We start from the raw sequence: 16,250 nt of genomic DNA, 5'->3' as shown, positions 1-16,250 counted from the left end.
TGGTTTGAAACTTATGTTAAGTTTATGAACCTTAACAACAAGCTAGAGTTTATGATTGCAAAGTATTTTATGTTATATTTGGTGTTCTTTTATCATATTAATTAATTTTTGAAAATCAATTAGTTATATATATATATATATATTTAATCAATATAATTTCTCAACTTGGATATGCCGATGTGAATCCAAATTTTAATAAAATTAAAATATTTTGATGTAAAAATGAAATGTTAACAAATTATACTACAATCGTTGTAGTTATTAGGTGGAAAAGCTTTCATAACAAAAAATCTAAGCAATTCCTATAAATTTTCAGTTGACCAAAAAAAAAAAAAGAAAAAAAAGAAAAAAGAAAAAAAAAATTGTCACTGATTGGTCAGCGACTGTGAGAATAAGATGCATTTCACATTATCAAGCATGGTTTAACAGCATATTTGATAGCATCTTTTTTGTTGTCACATGGTTTTGACATAGAAAGTCCCAAAATATATTGGTGTCAATTATCCCCCCAATTTTTTGAACTTCATCGTGACAAGGATTTACAAGTTTGTCACCGATACTTTTCATGTTGACAAGCCGATCACTACCAGTTGTTTGAGTCCAACGACGTCGTTTAGTAACACCAACGATATGAAAATCCCCAAACCTTTTCCAAGTCCAGGTCCCCATTTTCACTTACCCCTCGTGGCCAACTTCACTCTTCGGACTGCACCTCCTCTCAATCTCTCCCTCTCGATCTCCTGCTCCGCTCCCAATCTTGGTTTCTTACTCGCCGTCTGCCTCTCGATCTCTGTCCCCCTGGCCCGCTTCTCCCTTTTTCTATGGATCTTGGTTTTACTGCCGAGAGCTCCGTATGGGAAGGATGAGAGGCAATTCCAAGGCTTACACTGTGAGCAATTAAAGCTTCCTGAAAAGGCCGGATATGTTGCCAGCCCTACGGTTTAGACAGCAATCTATCTTCCTTCCAATGAAGCTGTCGTTGTCAAGTGCTTGGATCTCGATCGCTGCGATAGTAATCTGGTTACCTGCTTATTATTATTTTCTTTCTCTCTATAATTATTATTTCTTTTTTTTTCTCAGAGTTTTTCATTTTGATTCAAAATTTTGACTTTAGCTAGATCTTGGTTTTGTTTTGGAATTGGATATTTTGGAATTCGAATTCTCTTTGATTTGTTCGGTTCCATATGCTGAGTTTGCATAGGGGCAGAGGGTCATTTATCTTGGTGTGTTTATGTCTAACATCTTTGGTGATTATTCAGTGTTCAAAGTAGTTTATTTACTTATTTATTTTCTGCCCTGGCCTCAAAGGAGTCTAAGGTAATTGGGTCCAGGCGCATGGGATGGGAAATTTGGGTGTGAAACATAATGAGGAGTACCGTAGGTCCTTGTATGGTGAAATCACTCACAAGGCTTTGCCGTTTTGATGCTGTTGGCACTCTTCTTGTTCACATGGCTAAACTATCCTCGCTCTTATATTTTCATTTTATTTTTTATTTTTTATTTTGATATTGTAGCTTCTTCGTAACTTTTATTTATTTATTTATTTTTTGGTAACGTAATTATATGCTGATTGTGTGTTTGATGTTTATGTAGCTACTAAAGGAGCATTTTAGGCAAGAAGGCTGGTATTTGGATTTCTCAGTATGTGAGGCTCATACTATATTTTTATTTATCTTTTTCTTGTATCTAGCTGGAAACATAAACCATCATGTTTGAATGTTTGCTTTTCATGCTTATGTTAAGAATGTGATCTTGGCGTTGACACATGCAAATTTATTTGAGTTTTGAAGGTCCCTTCCTAGATATTCTAGATGGATAAAGTACGACTGCTCGGTCTCTGAATTATTGAGATATTAATTCTATCTTCTAGGAATTATCTTCATTTTAATTTTAGTGCCTAATGTGGTGCATGTTATATTAGAGACCAGAAATGCCTTTTATCTTAGTGCTTCTTTGCTGTGATTGTAAGTTTTACCAGTTCAATTTTCCGAGAACGTTTATTTAACATCGAAAGAGATAATGGCAACTATATTATATGTGATTATGTTGACATTGTAATACAAAAATATTGAAGTTATTATAGAGCATAAGTGCTTTTTTGTACATTGTTCTCATGCTTGCGATGGTAGGATCGTGTTTACTGGATGCATATTATTCCAACATATGTGTGTCTCTTTGTTCTACATCATGATAATCGAGTGGTGTTTGTCCATTCCGAATCATTCTTACATCGAGATACTGAGCCAAGACAATTTCCTCATGGATTTAGGGAGGCGTGCAAATCAGGTATGTGGAAAATATTTTAAAATTGGAATTTTCTTTCACATTCTACAGGGCATTCCTTGATACCTGCTTCCTCATGGGTTTATATCATTGACTTTGGTCTTGCTAAAAAATATAAAGATGCTTCAACTCGTCAACATATTCCTTTGAGGTGAGTCCTCTTTTATTGTTGATATTGTATAATTTCCTTGGTACAGTAAGAGGTTTACAGGCTGAAAGCTGGTTGCTTTGCTATCTTTTTCCAAGATGATGCAGCCTATTCCTGTTCTTTTTGTTTGTTTTAATTATGATAATATGCATGCTACATACTCATTGTTTAATATATGACTAATGTGCCATCGCTGGTTTCTAGTATATGACTAATGTATCATTGTTGGTTACTTGGGCGCATCATCTTTTAAATTATTCAATATATATGTATATATCCCAGTAACATATCAAACCTTTTTCTGCTTACCGATTTGATATTAAAGAAAGTTAACAATCATTTAAAAAGCTTCATACTTTGTCCATGCACTCTTATTAGTTTCTGAACTTTTCCCTCTAATAATGGCAAAAAATGCCTTATAGGAGTTTAAATGATGGGCTTGTTTTAGTATTTCGAGAATTTCCCTTTTTATGTTGTTCATTATGGAATCTCTTTTAATACCCATCTTGGCGTTTAGATTAGCTTTTCTTTTTGTCACCAGGACTTGCTGTTTATTAATGGCATAATATGATAGGATCCATCCCAGGAACCCTCTCAAGATCTCCCAGGTGGTCCGGCCTAGTGAAGTTCCACTAGATAATCCCTAGAGGATATCCAATGGAACCTCACTTAAAACGTGGATAACCAAAAACAAGCAATATCAATAATGCTTTAATATATATATAAATAAATCCACAACACAAAGTCCACAACCGGCCGATTGTACTACAGGCCATAACTACACACATAAGTAATATGGTTTCTACTGAGTCCAAAATATAGATCAGAGCATTCTAAGAGTGTTAACAATGTTTCAAACTACAAATAGGTGATAAACGAGTCCAGAATGATAAAGGTAAGATAAAGAAAAGATAAGTACTGTTGCCGTCGTGGAAAAACGAAGTGACAAGCTGAGCGCAAGGTAGAGTACTACTAACTGCCTGAATCTAGGGGAACAGATTTAAAACAAATAAAATGTGAGATAAAGAAATCTCAGTGAATGACATAGTATAATAGAAAATAACAATTTATTTTCATAAAACTTTCTCTCAAGACCTCTCATTCCACTCGTTTGAAAAGTTCCCTGTTTAAAAATAATTTTTTAAAATCCAAACTTATACCCCAATTCAATATCATAAGATCAATGCTAAAAAATGTATAAAGTGAAAGATCATTAAGTTATTGTAAAATATCTTAATCAAAATATAAACATTGAGTATAAAATATTATAAACACAATTTCACAAAATAATTATGAAAGTATAGTAATAACTACCATATTTGAAAGCCAACAATATACTCAAAACATATACAATATACCATACGATATACCAAACTATAAACCATGAGATACATCCATCTCATGACCCTTAATATATGAAAGGTATCGTGGAAATAATAAACCATCGAGACGTACCCAACCTCACAGTCCATGGCAATAATAAACCGTTAGGTGAAACCAACCTCACAACACCGTGGCATTAAAAAACTGTTGAGATAAACTCAACTTCACGGTCCGTGGCAATAATGAATAGTTGGATGAAACCAACCTCAGGGTACCGTGGCAAAACGCACGCTATAATATAATATTGATCCAAGACACTGGTACTGTATGGTACATCAATTCAAATAACCAATATAGTATCCGTAAAACAATCTTGTAAGATCATACATACTTTTCCAAATAATACTGTATCATAAATCATAATTTTATTTTTAATTTCAACCGCTTATTTTAAATATTTCAAAATTTTCAAATCATCATTTCATACTAAATCTGAAATATTGCAGTGAAATATATTCACCATAAACCAATTTTAAGCACATAAAATTATAAAATATTTGAATATGCTTTCTTAAATAAATTATTTTCTCAAATGATTTAAAATCTCAATTCAAATATCAAGATATTTAAACACCACAAGTTCATTTATGAACTCATTAGAATTGAAAACCATTTAAAATATTATCAAACATCACATATAATGATAACATATATATGTAAAATATATATATATATATATATTTATATATGCGTAAACCAAACATTTTAATCAAATGGTATATACGTAAAATATTCAAAACACATATATATTATACCATATATCCAAAATATTTTAAAATAATATAACCATTTACAGTACTATAGATGCTTACTCCTGCTCCTCTGCAGGATCGCTTTTAGGCTCAACTCGAGCACCTGTAATATAATAACATAATTCTCAGGCTCCAATAACAAACCAAAGACATTGGTGTGTACCAAATATCTTAGAATTGTTTTTATAATTATAAAATTACATAAATTGGATACTGATCGGTCCAATTATACAGAGTACCCCAGGATCCAGTACCCAAAATTGGGGATTTTCACCCGAAGACGAATCTTTCGAAATTGAACCTTCTAATGAGTCCTAATAATATCTAATTTCACTAATCCAACTCAAATTTTGACCAATTTAACCAATTTTGTCCAAACACAGTCCCAATTTATCCAGTATTTAACTAATTAACCCAAAAATGGAAAAATTACCAAACGACATTCAAAATTTACAAATTTTATATTAACGGAAAGCTCAAGAGACAAGGAACCTAGTGGTATACTCACCTCGATCCAAAAGTTCCTCTGGTGGCCAAAAAACTTAGTTGAAGTTTGACCGAACTTCCCGTTATCATATCTATCAAAAGATGAATCTGGGAAAAAGAGGCACAGAAATGAGTTCACAGGGTCCAAAAATGGTAGGATAGATGTATGGGTTGGCCTAGAATAGCTAGAAAACATAAAAATCCAAAGACCCACCTCGTCGGCCCCTGCGAGTTTCGCTGGCCAGATCCGAGCCCATCTGGCTGCCGTTTGCCATGAAATTTCACGGTCGAGCTCACTGTCATGTGGGCTTCCTCCTAAGCTGGTGCACGTAGATGGCGTCTTACTAGAATGGGCAAAAACAGCGGTGACCCGTGTTGATGATAAACGGGTTCGAAACGATCCAGTTCAGACCCACGGGTCTGGGGAGGAATTTCTTGGGGTTTAGGGGACAAAATGGATATTTTGGGATTTATTTCCTGTTTGACACGCTTCTCGAGGCTTATATAGAGCATTCTGTTAGGACCCGTCCAAAATTCCTTACCGGAACCCTAGACAAGCCTTGATCTTAGGAAAAACCTACTGAATCCTCCAAAGAAAAATCCAGCAGCATCTCCCCTAAAGGCTGGACTTACCACAAAATTTCCTACACAGAAAACATGGTTCTAAATAACCACCTTATTCCTCCCACCTCACTACAATTTATTTCCACAAGTTTTTAGCACCTCAAATAAATAACAGGGAATCAATACATAATTAAATAAATAAATGTCCAAAACAATATACAAAGCTTTATCAAGATACGATTAAATATGAACTTTAATACGACAAAAGATTAAAGAAACAATACAAGATAGCGAAGAAAAATAAGTAAGGCTCCTTGAACTTTCAGCAACGAACAAGACATCGAACTCGCCTCCGGACGATCAACATCTACTAACCTGAACCTAGGAGAACGGAATTTAAAAACATGAGATGCTAATCATTTTAGTGAATGACCCTAACTACGACACAATTATAATAATAATAATAAGAATAATAATAATCATAATATAACCATAAGATGAACTTGATTAATTAATAATAAATAATAAAATAAATAATAAATTTTACTCAATTGGAAAATTTTCACTTTTAAAACATTTTCATAAAATCCAATATTTGTTTGCCCGGAAAATCAAGGATTTATTAATTAAATATATTGCCAACAAAATACAATTATTTAAAGATCTAACCTTATAATGAAAACTAAAATTAATTTCAATAACAATTATTAAATTGTAACACATTGTAATAAATAGAATAAAATAAATCACAATAAAATTTATATTAGAAATAATCAAGGAATATTAAATAAATGGAATGCAATAATTTAAAATGCACATAAAATACAAATAATAATTGAGAACTCAAAATTTATATTGAAAACACTTTAAAAACCAATTATTAATTTATAATAAGATACAATTAGACAAAATAAAATAAAATTATAAATAAACTTGTATTAAAGAAATTTGGCATAAAAACAAAAATAAATCCAATATATAAATTATCAAATTTATTAATTAAATCAATGAAATAATCATAGAAATATTTTAATTAAATTTAAACCTCAACCTGAGATAGATAACGAAATATAAATAAAATTCATGTTAAAACCTTAACTTAAAATAAATAATAAAAACATGAATAAAATGCATTTAAATAATCAGATCTAAAATAAGTAGAAATAGTCATTTAATTAATATAAGAAATACTTAAATCAATTTAACATCTATTTAAAATAAATGGTAAAAATATAATAAAATCCTTTTTTTTTTTAAGTATCAAATCAATTTAAATAATAAAATCAAGGTAAATGCATTTTTAAAACATCAATTGAAATAAATGATAAAAACATAATTAAATACATTTTTATTTTTGAATACTCTTTTAAAAACATTATTATTTTAGAAATCGTATTGGAAAACCTCTTGATGCACCAAACTATATACCAGTGGCACCGATAGTACCCAACGTCCCAAGCACCGCCAGACATGGAGGTTAAACAGAGAAACCAGCATACGGTCACGTGGCATCCCACAGCGCCGCTGCTAACAAGTGTCCTGGCCATGGAGGGGGGTGGCTAGGACCAATATCGAACTTGCCTAACTTCGGTCCGATGGCAACCACAGGACAACCCCATAAATCACCTGCAAGCTAATCACATCCACCTGCTCACTAACCACATTCACATGCGCACTAATCATATCCATATATAATACAAAACACTAGTACTGTATGGTGTATCTAAATCATAAAATCAGTATATTTTTCAAATCTCATGATACCACTGGATTTAAAGATCTCTTTTCAATCCATATTTCTTTACACCATCATCGTAAATCCATCACCTTAAAATCCATTCTCACAATCTCATTGATGCAAATATACCAAGTTTCCAGTACCATAAAATCAATCCATAATATCTAAATGCAGGGTTAATTACACTGAGTACCCTCGAGGTTTCTCTTAATTACAACCAGGTACCTTTCATGTTTCCATAATTACATTGCACACCTTCGAGGTTTTTCTTAATTACAACCGGATACTTTTATATTTTCATAATTACATTGCATACCCTCGAGCTTTTTCCCTTGATTACAACCGAATATCTTCATGTTTCCATAATTACATCCGCCTCTTTTCTGACAAAACTTCATCCATAAAAATGTATTCCCTCTTATGTGGCAGTTACAATTTTATTAATTGTCCCTTATATATGTTAATTAAACATGGATTTTGATTGATTTGAAAAATAAATTTTTTTTAACTTGAAAAGGTTGAAGCCCAATGAATAGTAAGTATAAGAACAACTACCAAGTTTTAATGGCACCTTCTGGAATGTTTAAAACATAATTTTTATGTTTTCTAATTTTTGATTTTTTTTTTAAAATTTGTTTTCAAAATTTGTTTTTGAAAATAAGTGGCCAAACAAGTTACTATCTATTGGGCTTCAACCTTTTCAAATTAAAAAAATTTTGTTTTTCAAATCAATCAAAATTCATGTTTAATTAATATATACAAGAGACAATTAATAAAATTTTAACTACCACATAAGAGAAAAAGTATATTTTTATGGATGAAACTTTGTCAGAAGCGAGACGGATGTAATTATGGAAACATGAAGGTACCTGGTTGTAATTAAGAGAAAAATATCGAGGGTGTGCAATGTAATTATGGAAACATAAAGGTATTCGATTGTAATTAAGGGAACCTCGAGGGTGTGCAATGTAATTATGGAAACATAGAAGGTATCTGGTTGTAATTAAGAAAAATCTCGAGGGTGCTCAGTGTAATTAACCCCTAAATGCATAAAAATATTTTTGAAGCATAATACTATAAAACAATATTTTTCTCCAATCCTCAAAATCAATTTAAATCAACATATCCTTAAAACCACGTAAAATTCATATATAATTAAATTCCACAATTCCTCAATACCACAAAATAATTTCCACAATTATTTCAATGCATAATAAATTTAATTAATTATTTTTCTTCGAATCCATAAAATCAATATATATCAAAAATAATATTAAAACCACATCAAATTCATATATTCCTAAAATCATGTAAACACATTTATTATGTATTATAAAATCAACATCAAACTCAACAATAATTTATTAAAAACTTTAAACCATAATTTCTTAAAAATCAAGATATGATTTTTAGGCAACATATATTTTTATTTCATCTCAATTTGGCATCATAAATTCAATAGAAGTTTTTATTCAAAGTTCAACACATAAAACATATTTTTTCCAAATAACCGATTAACACAAAATATATATAATTTAACATCCTAAAATAATTTTGAAGGTGGGTCACTCACCTTGAGCACACCATTAAATCGAGATCCTCCATAGGATCGATTCCACAGTTCACACGTGCTCTTAGAACATTGACAATACACAAACCGACTAAAATAATATTTTAATCCAATAAATTATACACGATTATCCAGAGAATTTAACATAAATATTAACCAAATTTCGCAAATGAGGTACCTATAGAAAGCTAATGAGACAAGGAATACATTAACAACCTCCATCGAGCTCAAAGCCGCTGGAATTGATCGAAAAATAAATGGAAAGTTCCAGCCAAACACTTCCCTCCATGTATCTCACAACCGGCTTAGAATTTGGGCAAATGGAGGCCAGTTTTGGAACCAGGGCGTCGAAAACTAGAGGGCCGGGTTAACCACATGATCAATGGCCGTCGAAAAACCAACCAACCAGCATCACACCGGCCGCGGGCTTTGGGTGCCAATCCCAATGCATTTGCCCCCCAATTGGTCAAAGACTAGGCCACTGGCGTCGCCTGGCTGTGGGCTCTCAAGCCCATCAGCACGTGTCACCGTCGGGCCACTGAAACACGGCCAACTGGCTGGTCAAAGGAGATAGGGGGAGAGAGTCAAAGTAGAGGGAGAGGGAGAGAGGTCTCTGTGTGTGTTTCTTGTCTTTGTCGGGCTTGGGAAGAAGGAGAAGAAAATAAGAAAGAAGAAAAAGAAAAGTGTTTCTCCACGTGGGGGAGAAAACGAAAAAGAAAATAAATATATATAAATATTAAAATATTAATATTCTAATAACAAAATAATATAATATTTAGTTATGGCTGACATGTGGCATGTTTATGATATTACACGTGTCGCATCCCATTTGGTGACACATTGCACAAACTGTTCACACGTTTAAAAATAATATAGTATTTGAAAAAATTTTGTAGGTCCATAACTTTCAAACGGGAGCTCCATTTTCGATGTACTACTTGTCTACGGACTCGGGTCGATGTGAACTTCACAACGGTGCCTCGGTCAACCTATAATTCTCACCGAGTCAAAAAATCAAAGTTTCACCCTTCTAGGTCAATGATGATCAAACCCGGTCAATTTGAGAAATTTTTGACGTACTTCGGGGTGGGGTGTTACAATTGGGTCACTAACAGACAAAAACTTGGGACTGGTTGGATACTGATATAAAATTGATGCTTAAAACTGCTTAGAACCATAGCTTTTTATCCATAACTTAGAATTTGACGTGCCTCCAGTTTATGAACTCGTATTGGCGAGCTCTACACAATGGTACATCAGTCAAACCAAAAATCTTAACCATAGAAAAAGTCAATTTTAGACTCACATACTGTTCACTTGGTCAAATCTGGTCAAACTTGTATAACATGTGTATTTTGGTACGGATTGTTACATAAGAAGTATAAACTAGGTGGAGAATTCTATATGTAAGCCTTTCTATGGGCTTGCTATGTGTTTGGAAAATGCAATTGAATCTGAGATCGAATCTGTTTAAGACTCACTAATGTTGACCATACACAATCATATATTAAGATACTATTTCTGCTTCTTACAAGCTTTGGTGGTCATTTATACCAGATTTTTGTGTTTTTATTTACCATGAAGATCTGGTTGTAATCCTCTAATCACAAAAAACACAGAAAACCAACAAAGAAAATAAAAAAAGATAAAACACAAAATATTGAGAAAAAAAAAGATGTATTATTCTCTTTGAAATTAATATATAGAAAAAACTTTTCTAAAAACTCTCTCTGGAGTCTCTAAAAAGATATCTAATACACCATACAATATACCAGTAGTGTCAAATGGTACTCAGCATTTCAAGTACTACTCAGATGGAGATGTTAAATTGAGAAACCTGTAATTGGTCACCTTGGCATCCCAAGGCACCGATTGCTAATAACTTGCCACGGCTTAACTAGTCGTCCTTCAACCGAGAGGTAGGGTGGCTGATGCTATCACAGCAAAATACTTGCCTACCATCTCTCACCACATATTACAAAAGACGCCCATATACATACAACCTACGTACTAATCCATAATATAATAACCAGTCATCCTACAGCCAAGGGGGGCAACTGATGCTCACTGTGCAAAATACTTGCCAACCCTTATGCTCAGAACTCCTACAGGATGACCATAAATATTTGCACGCTAAACACAAATAAAGTACAAAATATCAGTACTGTATGATGCATCTACAAACTACTAACCGTACATAAAATAAATATATAAAATATGTGTGTGTGTGTGTGTATATATATATATTTAGTTACCAAAAGTGTCAACTCCTCATAATTATACTTTTAAAAGCGTAATTTAATTATTTTAAACAAATGAATAAGTAAACAAATAAACAAATAAATAAGTGGATGAATAATTAAATGAATAAATAAATAGATGAATAAATATATAAATTAACTACATAATTAAATAAGTAGATAAGCACAATATTAATTTTTTCTTAATTCAACATAAAGATCTAAATGCATAATTAAATTCCTCAATTTCCTAAATCGGATTCTTTAAATCCATCAGATCTTATTAAAATTAATTATTTCCAATAAGTACTATTTACACAAAATTTTACATACATAAATATATTTTATCATGCATAATAAATTTAGCAATAAACTCAATAAGAAATTTAACACAATAATTTCTTTAAGCCATAAAATTATTCTTATACAACAATATGTTTAAATTTGCATAGATTGGCACAATAAAATTAAATAATAATTTTTCTAAAATTTAAACACAAACAAAATTTTGGAATATTTTAAACAACTCAAATAATTAATTATACCTATCCGAAAATAGATTTTGAAAATGGGCCACTCACTTTAATGATCTTGTCTATCCTTGCTCTATCGCAAGATTCGCCGCAAGTCCCACCAATGCCTAATATACTTCAAAAATATTATCCAATTAACATATATATTTTCCCATCATATTGGAATACTTTAAATATTTTAAAACTCACTTTCGCTAACTCAGGATTCCAATGTTGGACTCTAAAGGAGCCAGGCTACACAGTATACTTTTATGAAATTGAATATTCCATTAGCATCTACTACCCATTGAGAACATACATGTGACAATTTTTCTTAGGAAAAACTTTCAATATAGTCCAATTTTTACAATAATTTCTAAATTAGCTCAAAAATGGTGCAATATTAAATACATAACCATAATTAGTAAACTATATATCAAATGAAAGCTTGTAAGACAAAGATCAAAGATACTTAGCTCAAATACCCCAATCTCATTATCGGTGGCCAAAAAACAGCCAAAAAGTTTTGGCCAAATTTCCATTCAATATATCCCTCAAATGATTTAGAATTTGAACAAATAGAAGCCGTTTACAAAAACTAGGGGGAGAGACCCAGCTCGTGGCCGGAAACCGTTGAAACACCAGCGAATGGGTGGTCACCGGTCACCCACAATGGAGCATCGATCCAGTCGCTTCTGTGGGCCAAATGGCTAGAGACTCAGTCGTTGGCGTTGACCAATCGTGGGCTTCTATTCCAGCTAATGTGTAACACTCCGTCCCGAAATACGCTGAAAATTTCTCAAGTGGACCAGGTTTGATCGTCGTTGACCGAGAAAGGGTCAAACTTTGACTTTTTGACTTTGTGAGAATTCTAGGTTGACCGAGGCACCATTGCAAAGTACACATCGATCCAAGTTCGTATACTAGTAGCACGATGAAAACGGAGCTATGGTTTGAAAGTTATGGGCAAAACAAGTTAAGGTTTGAACTATCTAAGGGTGTCGGAGTTGATTTTTTATTTGTGTAAAATTGAGCTTTGTCCTATGCATGGTTATGAAGTACTCGTCGATACGAGTTCATAGACTAGTGGCACGTCTAATTTGGACATTTTGTTGAAAAGTTATGGACCTGTAAAGTTTTTCGAATACCGTAATATTTTAATATTATTTTTGAATATGTAAACAGTGTGTGCCATGTGTCAAAATCTAGCCAACCCGTGAGTGCACAGTGACACCCATGGGAGGCATTTTGATTGGGCAAATGGTTGTGTGGGGGCATGGGAGGAGTGAGGTGGAGGAGAGAGAAAGAGGAGGGAGAAAGAGATGAGAGAGAGTCAGGACCGGCCACCACAGATCCATCCTTTTCTGGCCACCCCCGATCTACATGTGCTGGACCACCGTGAAGCCAACCTACAAACCGGCTGGCTAGCAAAAAATCACAACCAACCGACCCCGACACGCCTGGATAGAGGTGACTTCCGTCGGCGGCATCGATTCCTTCTCCGGTCGATTTCTCCCAAACCAGACCTCCATTTGCCTCACCGCTGGTCCCGTTGAGTCACATGTCCCCTGATCTACCTTCCCACCAAAAATCACAGCCAATGGCCATCGGACATGCCGCTGATGGTGATGGTTTTTGATGACCACAGTGGCTCGTCGGAAAACTTGATTCTGGCGAGTTACCGATTACACTGCCCACCTTTTCCCACTAATCCAAGCCCCCTGAACCCAAATTCGAGGTTAGTTTTCTCCAATTCATGGAAGTTTGTGAGATCTGAAGATTTAAAGATCGAAACCTTCCCGGTGAGATTCCGACCACCTTGGGTCCGATTTCCGGAAGGTAAGGGTCAATCCTTAATCCTCGTGTTATAAGCTTTATTTTAATATATTAATTGCGAATTTTGGTTAACGTTTGCGTTAAATCCTCCGGGTAATCGTATATAATTTATCCGATTAAAATATTAATTTAATCGGTTTGTGTATTGTCAATGTTCTAGGAATACGTGTGGATTGTGGAATCGATCCTATGGAGGATCTTGATTTAATGGCGTGCTCAAGGTGAGTGACCCACCTTCAAATGTATATTTCGAGAGTTAAATATTTTGAATTTTAAGAATTTTATGGATTTGAAATTTTATTAATAATTATTAGATTTTATTATTGGAATATTGCATAATTAAATATTTGAGAAATATTTTTATGTATTTGATATTAAGGGAATTTCTATGTAAATATATGTTGTCACTTTGTGATAATTTTAATATATGTTGTGGTGTCAAAAATATATTTGGGAATTTAAAGAAATTGTGGTTTTAATTTCTTTTAATTATTGTTATGTTTATTATTAGACTTATTATGCATAATTGTATGATTTTAATAATGTATGATTTTCATGACGTTTAAATATTATTTTTGGTATGGATTGATTTTTTCGGATTTGAAGGAAAATAATTATTTAAATTTATTATGCATTGAGATGAATTTCGTAAATTATTTTATGTTGGAAATTTTGGGTTATATATATATATATATATAGCATTGGATTTTAAGATGATGAATTAATTGATGAATTGGAATTGATGGGTGTTAGCCCCTGTTTTATGATAACTGGAAATGGTATATTATATATATATATATATGATTTTATTGGTTTTAGATGCACCCATATAGCACTGGTGTTCTATGGTTGTGGATATGATTACCGCGCGGGTGGAATGGATAAGCGCACAGGTTGTAATGTCTACCGTGAATTGATATGGATCTGAGGGTAGGCAAGTTTTATTTAGTGCACATAAGTCGCCCCCCTCCATGGCCGGGATGACGGTTTAAGCAGCGGTGCTGTCAGGACGCCGAAGCGACTGTACGCAAGTTTCTCTCTTTAACCTCCCGCCAGATGATGCTAGGGATACTGGGTATCGTAGGCCATCACTGGTATATAGTATGATGCGTTAAGTTATTTTGTGGATCCGGTTTTCAAAATGTAATGTTTTCAAAATTATATTTGAAATTAAAAGTATTTAATTGTGATTTTATTATTTATTAAAATTGTGTCCAAAAATATATTTTACCATGTTTTCAAGGCTTACATAAATTTAAGATTATCAAAAAGATTTTCTATGCTATCTAGTATTATTTTATTAAATTATTGAGTATAATTTTTATAAATTAATTATTGAAATCAATTTTGTTTTACGTTAAATCCCTTTATTACTAAATTAACTTGTTGCATATTATTTGCATTTTATTTATCAATATTCATTGGATATTCAGTTGGCTGATTATTAAATGTCATGATTATATGTTGAATTAAATGTTGGCTTGGTTAATTTATTTGATTATTTATTATTAATTAATAAAGTTCATCTTATCGTTATATTATTATTATAATTGTGTCATAATTAGGGTCATTCACTGAGATGATTAGCATCTCATATTCTTAACTTCTATTCCCCTAGACCAGGTTAGTAGACGTTTGATTGTCCAGAGGCGAGCTTGATGTCTTTGTTCGTTGTTGAAGATCCAAAAGGCTTTCCTTCCTTTTCTTCTTTATCTTGTATCATTTCTTTATCCTTGTTGTTGTTGTTGTATTAATTTCATACTTAATTGTATTGTATAAAGCTCTGTATACTGATTGGATAAATATTTATTTAATTATACACTGATTCCCTGTTGTTTATTGAAGTGTTGCAACTTTATGGAATTTAAATTGTAGTAAGGTGGGAGGAATAAGGTGGTGTATATATATATAGAAGTGTGTTTTCAGTGCAGGGAATGTGTGGTAAGTCCAAGCTTTAGGGGTGGTTCTACCGGATTTTCCATTGGAGGGTCCGGCAGGATTTCCCTAGAATCAGGGCTTGTCTAATGTGCCGATGAGGGATCTTGGACAGGTCCTGACATAATGTGTGTCACCACTCAGTGGTTAGGATAGCCAAATGGCCAGTCAACAAAGAGAGGAAGAAAGAGAGAGATGTTTGTTCTTTTTCACTCTCAAGGAGGAGGGGGAGAAAAAGAGAGAAAAGAAAGAGAAAAAGGAAAGGAAAAGAACAAAAAAAAAAAAAAGAAAAGAACAAAAAATTTTATATTATTATCTTATTATGTTTTATGAGGTGACATGTGATATCCACTGATTGGTGACATATGGCATTTACCAATTAGTGACATATGGCACCTACAGTTGGTGACATGTGGTATTTATGAGGGACCTCTCTAAATATTCCACTACCCAATAAAGTCAATCTAAAAAAAAAAAAAGATACAACTTTATAAATCCATAACTTTTCAACCATAGGTCTAAATCAAGCATGCTGCTAGTTGACAAACTCGTATTGATGAGCACTATCATATGATGCATAAGTGAAAGTCAAAATTCATACAAATAAAAAGCCAACCTTGAACTTACCAATCTGTTCGGATCGCACTTTGTTTTGACTGCAACTGTCTAATCTCAGCTCCCACTTTGCCATACTACTAGTCTACAAACTCGTGTCAATGAGTACTTCACCAAGGTAACTCAATGAATGTAAAATTTCTCTCACAATAAAACATTAAACGTGGAACCCACTTCGTCAACCTCGG

At 33.0% G+C, this 16,250-nt stretch overlaps 1 long non-coding RNA gene across 2 annotated transcripts; it reads left to right on the top strand.

The window, feature by feature from the left end:
• Nucleotides 1–361: 361 nt before the first annotated feature.
• Nucleotides 362–15,351, top strand: LOC132799525 (uncharacterized). 2 transcript variants are annotated; one of them, XR_009634243.1, is made up of 4 exons: nt 414–2,434; nt 9,821–13,515; nt 13,673–13,733; nt 14,332–15,124. It is a non-coding gene; the product is annotated as an uncharacterized LOC132799525 (long non-coding RNA). The 2 variants fall into 2 exon arrangements; XR_009634244.1 differs by lacking the exons at nt 9,821–13,515; nt 13,673–13,733; nt 14,332–15,124 and adding an exon at nt 15,131–15,351 and having other exon boundaries at nt 362–2,434.
• The last annotated feature ends 899 nt before the right edge of the window (nt 15,352–16,250 follow it).

Source organism: Ziziphus jujuba, chromosome 9 (genome assembly GCF_031755915.1).
Source record: "Ziziphus jujuba cultivar Dongzao chromosome 9, ASM3175591v1".
NCBI classification, from domain to species: Eukaryota; Viridiplantae; Streptophyta; class Magnoliopsida; order Rosales; family Rhamnaceae; genus Ziziphus; species Ziziphus jujuba.
This window is presented reverse-complemented; position numbering and strand designations above follow the sequence as displayed.